Source organism: Haemaphysalis longicornis, unplaced genomic scaffold (genome assembly GCF_048455015.1).
Source record: "Haemaphysalis longicornis isolate Haplotype H1 unplaced genomic scaffold, Haemaphysalis longicornis Haplotype H1 scaffold_13, whole genome shotgun sequence".
Taxonomy (NCBI): Eukaryota; Metazoa; Arthropoda; class Arachnida; order Ixodida; family Ixodidae; genus Haemaphysalis; species Haemaphysalis longicornis.
This window is the reverse complement of record NW_027526233.1, coordinates 43283697-43292566: the sequence shown is the minus strand read 5'-3', so window position 1 is coordinate 43292566 and position 8870 is coordinate 43283697. Positions and strand designations below refer to the sequence as shown.

Sequence of the window (8870 nt, the reverse complement as noted above, 5' to 3'; positions counted from 1 at the left end):
TAAAAAACATGGCGTCTTTTTTCAACACAATCCCCCCCCCCCCCCCGGAAGGCCCGTTTTTTTTTCGGGGAAAGGTTGTAACCCTACGCTGCTGTTCTGCCTACCTGCTTGCTGTACCTATTACGTCGCCGCCACCGCAAATCCCCACTTGTTACAAACTCAGAGGTTTTCGCACTGTTAGCAGTCGTTTTACACGATGGGTTTGATGCGCCTGACATGCCAGGAGTGACATCGCTTGTAGTATTAGAGCGACGTTGCTGGTCTGCAAGACGGTGCCGGTCAAACAAGCGTTATCAACGCCATACTTTTAACGGCACATTCTATTTATTTCGTGGCTGCCGTGGCTTGCGCAGAAAAGGTCGGGTTGACTGCGATAGCTTTTCTTGAGTCAAATAATGGAGCTTTGGCTCAATCGCTTGCAGCGCTAGCAATGCGGCCTCGTCTGCAAGACCGGTGCGTGACAGCCAGAATTTCAAAAATGCAGCATAAACTAGACCATCGTTAAAGGAAGCGATGACTAGATACAAGCGACAATATTCGTTGACAACTTACGTAAGTATAGAGTTGTTTTAGGCGCCTCGAACAACGCCCGCCGACATAGCTGTTTGTTAACGCGTCCGTTTACTGTTTTGTAGGTCAATGGTTCGATTCCTCGTCGAACGTGTTTTTTTTTTTTACGTGAGGGTTTCATTAGCTCCTTTTTTAACGACCAGGGTAAGCACCTGTTCCTTGCTTTCTATCACGCCGACATTTACCGCCCTCTTCCTAAACCCAAAGTAGCTCGTTTTCTCGCACGTTCTCTCTTGAGAAGCCCGCCGTGAAAACAAAACCAAAACAAACGTCAAACCTCTTTACAATATCAGTATATATGTCAATTAATTTATGTGTATTCACTTTTTGTGTTTAAAAACCTTAAATTTAAGTTATAAACACATTTCAGACTTTGAAAGTAGAAAGATAATTACCAACATTACAGTAGTAACACAATTTTCGTCAAACATAGAGGTGCTGCATTTGAAGTCTGGCAACTATCTCTCACTTTTGTGTGTGTTTTTTTATGGCGTTTTGTGCCGAATGGTTGGTGGCGTGATTTAATCTGTTTTATCTATTTCAAGCTTAAATCATAGTTATAGAAGCTTTATGGGTGATGTCTACCCTTCCAACCTACGCGTGTGTTGAACATGGGGACCCCGGAAGAACGATCATCGCCGGAGAAAATACTGCGCGTCAAAAGTGGATGACATTGCATCAGAACAAAGCGTGTTCCTGTGTCCGCGAGATGAAGACGACAGTGAAGGAGAATTGTACGTTGGAAACATCGTTTTTGCTCGGGTAAGTACGCATTTTTTATTATTCTGTATTTGGTTGGAACGAGTTCTGATGTTTATGGGTCAGTAATTCGCTAGACCCCCATCTCGTTTGCTCTAAGAGCCTACGTGAGTTAGTATACTTGTGTGGCGCCCAGTCCACCGTTTCCGCAGAAGTCAGCATCAATTTACGCTGAAGCTAGACCTTGGCTACGATGCTCGCGCTATGGTACAGGGCTGCTAATAATTTCACATCACGCAAGGCTCTTTAACACCGGGGCGTTTGTTTATGTGTCTCTCAAACAGTGCCTTTGCGGTTGCAGATCGCAGTCGCAATTTCGCGTGAGGGGCACAACGCTGTGATTAGTCCTCCCTCGTGAATACCCGCGGTATACCAAGAAATAACATGAACGGGAGGTTCCCTGGAAGTGCATGTGAAAACGCGTACACGTGATTCCATGGCTGGCGTGTCGTAGGTGTTGTGAAATCTCTCCCCCCCCCCCCCCCACGAATTCCGTGCAGTGCGCTTCGCAGCTATTGCGCTCGCGAGACCGGCGACCGTACGCCTCGCGGTCTTCGGGCCGCGATATGTGTGCTGTTCTCGTGAAGCTCGACAACAGCGAAATTGCCGTACTCGCTGGCCAACGCGCCCCGACAGCGTACGCGTCGACCGGATGCTGACGGAGTTGTGCTGGAAAAAAAGCAGGCAAGAGATGAGGGCGCACGAGGTGTAGTTAAACATGAGAATTTACAAAGTGCAAGGTGGAGAAAATAGTATGCAAGGGCCGGAAACGGTGAGAGAGTTCGGGCCGCGCACCAGCGAGCGAGTGCGGTAATTTGCGTTGCCTAGCTTCACGAGTCCGGCACGAATATGACGACGCCCGTCTGAGAGTTCATAGAGGTATAGAATTCACACGTGCAAATTGAAGGTGAAATGCGCGCATGTGGCCTCGCAGGGAGTTAGCATAGTCTCGGGGTAGTGGGGGAGATTTCACAACGCCTACGAGGCGCCTGCCGATTCTGTCAGAGTAGCTCTCGGGAAGTCTGGGGCTTGATATCAGAGGCATATGTATTGTTTAAATTAGTGCAGAAAATTGAGCCAATTCGCAAGTTCTCATTTTCGCAAAACCGCAGGCCATACAGAGACTAACAAGAAAGCTGTAGGCACTCACTCAACTCGATTTATTTTGGAGAATCGAACGTGCAGATACAAGTCAGACATTGAAATGGAGGAGCCTCAACTATCACACACCAGTTCCGATTGAAAGCAAGGGATACAGATGAGCTGCTAGCATGCGTTCCATGCAAATTAGCTCAGTAGCTAGCTTTGCATATATCATGCATACCCCACTCACAGTACCTGCGGGTCTAATAAATACATTCTTACTGTGACCTAAATTTCACTTGGGGTGTTTCGGGAATGTTCTTATTAGTGCCTTGGAGGTTACTGTCTTTAAACGATTAAAAATCTACTTGATGTAAGCATTCGTGCTTTGTGTGTGCTCTTCTTGTATTTCAACAAGTGTCAGCACACTCACAGATTATGCACCTGCAGGTGCTGCTGCTGGCCGTCCTGGGTCAGCTGCCTTCCAGTCCAGTTTCAAAGGCTTTTCCAGGGCCTCCCTTGGCCAACCGACACTGCACCTGCTGTACCCAAGTACTGCCTGGCCTTTCGTTGGTGCTCCGTACGCTTTGCCGCTAGGAATGGTCATTCATCCATCATCTGGCTGCTTGGACCACCCGTTCAGAAGTCAGCGCATTTGCTCGACACATCGGTCCAGGCACTGCTGCCATATCGGTGCACCCACCGATTATGTACTTTCAGGTTAGTTATTGCATGTTGTGGAACTTGCCATGATGTATACCTGTTAGCAGTGCTGTGGCCTCTGAAAATTTGAAACATTTTCATGAAGCAGTGCTGTGCGTATGGAGCGTGTCATTGCTTAGCAGAGATATTGAAGAGGATCTGGGGCTGACGACTAAAGGGCAAGAAGAGAAATTGAACTGACTTTGAAGCAAGTATTCGTATGTAATCAAGCCAAGCAAACATTTAGGATCTCTCGATATGGTTTTAAACTTGCAATACAAACTGGTCTACTTCAGATCATACTGGTAATAAGCATACTATACCGAAAAGTACATCCCGCAGTCTGTAGAATTCTGACAGCGCTTTTTTCGCAGTCTCTCATGACAGGCACTAATCTCAATGGTTGGAAGATAGTCGAGGTAGCACCAGTCTTTAAATCAGGAGACGGTACTTCACCAATAAATTTCCCTAACAAGCACCATATGCAAGGTCAGGAAACATTTCATCCACTCTCAGGTCGCTAATTATTTATAAATCACAATATCACATTCGAGTATCACCATGGTTTTCACAAGGGTTACTTGAGAAACACAACTTTCAGGATTTGTTCACGATCTACATTGATCCATTGACACAGGCTTACAAACTGCGGTAGTTTTTCTCGATTTTTCTAAAGCATTCCATCGCATTGCACACTACAGACTACTTCTCAAACTTCACCCTAATGTCCTCACTTGAGCAAAAGATTTTCATTCTTCTCAAATGCAGTTTACTTCTAATAACTATATACTTCTTTTGCTCGTGCCACTTTGTTGTCCCCCCAGGCAGGTTGCTTGGTCTATCTTCCATGTTGCATATCCTCCCATGTAGGTCTATTTGCAGATGATGTTGTAATTTTTCACACAATTTCTTTCAACTACTACCGTCAATGCTTTCAATCTGATTTTAACACAATTAACTCCTGGTGCTGCAAATGGCTAATGTCGCTTATCTCTAAAACAAAGTGCACGACTTTAACGGTGGCAAGTCTCGGATTGTAAATACTTACTTCATTAACAACAGCCTGATTACCTCTTGAGACAAAGGTGTTCTGGTAGGCCGGTAGGGGAGGGGGGATTGCATGATGGATTTCAAAAGGTACATCGATTGGGAAAATAAGACGTGTGATTAATATTTTCATTTGCACTCCAAAACTCGCTTTATTTCATATGTTTAACCCACTGCCGTGGCTAGGGTGGTGTGCTGTGGAGGCGAATGTCGGTTAGATACCGCTTGGTGTAGCCGCTTTTCAGATGGAGGCAACACGTAAAGACGCCCGTGTTTGGAGATTTCGATGCACACAAAAATACCCAGATGGTCAAAATTAATGTGAAGCCTTCCCCTACAGTGCTCCCCATATCCCAAGTGTAGCTTTGGCGTGTTAAACCACAGTTTTTTTTTCATGTTTTTGGTATAGTACCAGCTGCTGTAGCAGGTGCAACTTAAAGGTAAAATTATACATAATGTTTCCAAGAGCTAAATATAAAGGCCATATTGAAGTGCGTTTATGGGTCTATCTCATAGCAGTAGTGAAAGGTTATATACTCTGGTGCAGGTTAAGAACGCCAATGGCTCATGTGGTGTAGTCCCGTTTTTGACGGAATGCCGTGTAGGCAGGTAAAAGCATTATTGCAGTGATGAAACGTAGGTCACTGACCAAGTCAAGAAAGCCATTTAACGATTTGTTGCTTGTTCAGGGTGAGCATGTGTCGTGGAAAACGAAGCTATATATCGGGCGTTGCATGAGTTTGCGTAGATATGGTGCAGATTGCTATCCATTATGTTGATAATGTTGGGCGTCGTCTGAACAATGAGGGACTCGAGCAGTAATCGAGAAGATAGATTGCACTCAGTTGTCAGTAATTTTGTCTTGTTCCAGTCGACCACGTGTCCCGTCATCTCACGGTGCTCTGCCAGTGGACTTGTTTTTGCATGGCTCTTGTTCACTTCGTTCCAGTGTTGCATTAATCTTCTGTGCAGATTGCCCGTTTCACCAATGTACACTGATTTGCATTCAGCGCATGGAATCTAATAAACAATTCCCGGAAGCTTGGAGCGTGAGAGGGGGTCTCTCACGCTGACAATGTCAGAACGCAGCTTGCTAGTGGGCACTTGCACAATGTATGCACTGCGTGTCTTGAAAATGTGTGCGAGAGTTTCACCGATATGTGGGACGTAGGTAATTGCTGCACGTTTTGATGCAGTCGTTGTCCTGAATATAATGCCTAAAGCATTATATTCAGAAAGAAGCGAAGAAGGCGACTAGCAAGAATCCACATTGACATTAGCAGGCAGAAGCGTCCACAAGGCCTGTGTCAAAACGTGCTGCAATTCTCGTCCTACACATCAATCAAACTTTCGCACACATTTTCAAGAAACGCATTGTGCACATCGTGCAGGTGCCCACTAGCAAGCTATGTTCTGACATTGTCATCGTGAAAGACCCCCTCTCACGCTTCAAGCTTCCAGGTGTTGTTTATGTTTTGAACAAAAAAAGTGCCATTTAAACGTGACACCTCCTTCCTTGCCGATTTCTGATGCCTGATTGTTCAGTTTGTGGGGATACGTTTAGCAGATTGCTCAGATGTCTAACCTGTATTTGTGCTTGAGCAGTCAAACGCTGATGTTAGCAGTGAAGTAGGTGAAAATTGTAGTTTGATTGTAGTTGTGTGCAGATTACCTACATTGTGTTAATTCGTAGAAAAGCAAAATTGAGGTAACCCTGCTAACTGTTCCGCATTGCAGCATTTTATTATGGGAACGTTAAGGAGTTCAGCTGCTTGTTAAAGGTGAAATAAACAGTGGTACAAAAAGAAGAGCATCTACTAAACAGAAATATCTTCACAATCGCAGGATGCCAACGGTCCGCCTACCAACTTGTGTCCTGCATCGTTTCTGCTGGCTGGAGTGGTTCATGGAGCATTTTCCAGCTTCTCAAAGTTTGTGGTCAAGCGCTCCTCCAAGTGAAAGATGCCGCAGAGGGATGTTTTGTTTTAATGCCACAATTTCACGTGCTCAGCAGCAAATTTACTCGTAAGGCTTTTTAAATATTCATCACCCAAGAGGGCATGTTACCTTCGTCTTCGGTGAAATGTGTCTGCACTCAGGTTATTTGTGACAGAAACAAGTGGACCACGTCATGAGAGTCATTGAGGCCTTGTTAATTGTGCATGCTTCTGAAATGACATTTTCATTAAGCTGAATACTTTCCACATATTACGATTTGTGAACAAATTATGGTAAAAGTCATGATTAGTTGTACTACACTGCAGGAAGGAAATGCCAACATACGTTTTAAGCGCCTTTGATATTTCAGATCGTTAGCTGGTGAGCAATAAAACAAAACTGAAATTTTTTTAAAGTAAGATCAAATATTCGTTGTCACCAGTGCATGACCATAGTAAAAGCTATCTAGTCACCAAATTTAGAATTAGACACGAAATGCCAAGAAAAATAGGGAAATAAACTAGACAGCTGGCTACAATAAACCAAATCGTAAAATTCCTCAATGTCTATTAAGTGATGATTCAGGCGGGTTAGTTAAGATGTCAGTGGGTTTACACACCAAACTTGCAGGGAAGCACATGAGCTCCCAATATTAACATGTTTTTAGTGAAGACCGTCTTCCTTCATTAAGCTGCTTTGCACAGTGATGCCAGTCTGATAAATGTCCTGAATTTTTGTTATGATCAATCTTTGTATGGGAACCATATATTTTTATATGATGTCGCTGTGTATTTCTGAAACTGCATCTAGTCACTAATTCCAAATTGTCGTGGTCAGATTTTTTCAACTAATTCGTAGCTTTTTTAACAATTATGGTATATTTTGTGTGCCTAAAGGAATGCCTCATTGCATGTTTAGCCTATGTAGTGTTGAAAGCGGACATTTTGCTTCAAAGTGGAATGTCGGGCTAGCAACAAGGTACTTCGCGTGCTGCTCACTTTCATTAATGCCATTATTTTTAATATTATCATTTAAAATTAAAAGCCACCAATTTGCTGTCGTTTTAATTTTGTCACCTACTTTATACTTTCTTTTTTTTTCAACTTTGTGTAAGGATTGACTATCCATATTTTTATGATACCAAGGCGTTGGACTGGGCTAGCTGGTACATGTTTGAATGGATGAAAAAATATAGGAAAACCCAGGACACAGAAGAGAACGACGGGACAAACTTGTGCCGTCATTCTGTTTTAACTGTTTCCTGTGTTTACCACTGGTTTTTTATGCATTCAAACATTTTTTATGAGTTTGTTGAACAGTGATTAGTTTAGGTGTGTTCAAACAATTGTTGGTTGCGAAGGCTCCCTGTAGCATTTGTATAAGTGCTCTCTGCTTTTTTTTGAGCCAATACCCCACCACCAGTCTTCATGAGGAGGTCTTTTGTAGAAATAAGTTGAAATAAATGTTTGTTTGCATTGCTTTACATGTTTTGAAAGAATGTCTTGTTCATTCTTGTTTCATTCAACCCCGTTTCAGAATCCTGCTTAAGGCATTTCCTCTGTTATTTTTTTTCAGAACCAGGAAGGGTGCTCATCCTCGGTTCTTGCTGAAGCAGCAGTATCCATACTTCACACGTGAGCTCTGAACACACAGTAATTATGGTATGAAAAATTCTACCAGTATAAGCCTGCTTTGTAGACGTCATTGTAGATGTCAAAGCTCTTGACAGTGTAGTCCAATGTCTGGTGTAACGGGCAATGTCTACAACTTGTAAAAATTAATTTTGTTGCTATAATGTTTGTGATTATTTTAAAATGCACGTCAACTACTATTTAGAATCGCTGTCTAAATTGGCAGCCATTTTCCTGGTGGATACAGAAAGTGAAAAAGCGCATGTGTAGAGATTTCAGTGCACCTTAAATGTCCCAAATTAGCTAAAGCTAATCCAAAGCCCTCCTTGTGGTGCATTTCATATCCCATGTACAGTTTTGCGTAAAAACAGCAAAAAATTTATGATCAATTTAAACTTATTTTAATGTTTTTAAATGCAAATATTCTCAGTTTAAGCTGCCATATTTAGAGTAAAATATTTTGTAACAATTATATAGCTACCAAAGGTTTACAGAAAAGCTTTTTGCTTTTGGTTGTGCACCTTCTTATCAAAAGAAAAATGTTGTTAAGAAAGGCAGAAGAAACCCAACTATGGAAATTAGCAAACCCTAAAGCTGCGGATAGAATGAATGTTTTGTAGAGAATCTTTTGCTGATTTCAGTTCTAGTCAACTCTAAAAAAGTCTATCGACGTAGAATGCTTACCGTGAGGCACCTCGTAATACTAGCCAAAACTAATGGGCCCTGGCTGTTGGCTTTTCATTTGCAATAGTGACAAATGACCCCACATCCACCGGCAGGGACATAATGCAAGGCACCATGTACAAGCTAGCCTCATGATAAAAAAATGTTTTCTGAACAATGGCATTACATTTCAACCATGGGCTTCACCAGGGAACTTGTATGCATTGTTCTGTGATGTTTGCAGTTCTTGTTATTGCTATGTGGGGTCATTTCGTCTAAAGGTATGTTTATAAAACTCCAAATACCACCAAACCTTGCAAGTGCTGTACCATATGAATATTTTTCCGTAAAGCAAAAAGAATAATGCAAACGAAAATAAATGGCTTGGGTACCCAACTTTTATAAGTAGATTATGAGCCGCAGTACGGAGGGAACTATATTATGAGCCGCATTACGGAGGAAACTATGCATTTTGCA

General features: G+C 42.7%; 1 long non-coding RNA gene across 1 annotated transcript; it reads left to right on the top strand.

The window, feature by feature from the left end:
• The first annotated feature begins 592 nt into the window (after window positions 1-592).
• On the top strand, window positions 593-7514 carry LOC144164046 (uncharacterized). The gene is made up of 3 exons (XR_013321017.1): window positions 593-1332; window positions 2863-3132; window positions 6007-7514. It is a non-coding gene; the product is annotated as an uncharacterized LOC144164046 (long non-coding RNA).
• Window positions 7515-8870: the final 1356 nt, after the last annotated feature.